At 38.0% G+C, this 574-nt stretch overlaps 1 protein-coding gene across 1 annotated transcript in view; it reads left to right on the plus strand.

Annotated features, from left to right (window-relative positions):
* LOC105111650 (receptor-like protein 12) overlaps window positions 1-574 on the plus strand; it is a 34,104-nt gene that overhangs the window by 3,114 nt on the left and 30,416 nt on the right. The gene's annotated exons all lie outside the window — the stretch shown is intronic.

The raw sequence follows: 574 nt of genomic DNA on the forward strand, positions 1-574 counted from the left end.
TTATGTGGATTTCCAATGCCAAAAGAATGCAATAGTGACGAGGCATCACCATTGCAGCCATCAAACGTTCACGATGGAGATGATGCAAAATTCTTTGGAGAAGGATTTGGATGGAAAGCTGTGGCAATAGGGTATGGATGTGGGTTTGTGTTTGGAGTCACAATGGGATACGTTGTGTTCAGAACAAGAAAACCAGCATGGTTTCTGAAAGTGGTTGAAGATCAATGGAATCTGAAGGCAAGAAGAACGAAGAAGAATGCTCTTAGGAATGGTGCAAGAAGAAACTAAACAACGGAGCTAGTAACATGAGGTAAGTTCTGCAAGCATTATTTCACATCTTAAGGTTTTACGTGCAAGAGTTTATGCTATTTTTTCTGCGGTATTTCATTTGATTAGTCTTTTCTTTCTGTTTCATTAAAAAAATTTTTTGTTAGTACTCATGGATATAGTTGTGTGTTTCTAAATTGCAGTGAATTTTCGAATAAACATTCTCGCTACCTTATTGATGCATGACAGCTTGCGGAAGGAATCCTAAACTACAACTACTGCCGTAAAACAATTACCAGCCACTCTT

Source organism: Populus euphratica, unplaced genomic scaffold (assembly GCF_000495115.2).
Source record: "Populus euphratica unplaced genomic scaffold, PopEup_1.0 scaffold464.1, whole genome shotgun sequence".
NCBI classification, from domain to species: domain Eukaryota; kingdom Viridiplantae; phylum Streptophyta; class Magnoliopsida; order Malpighiales; family Salicaceae; genus Populus; species Populus euphratica.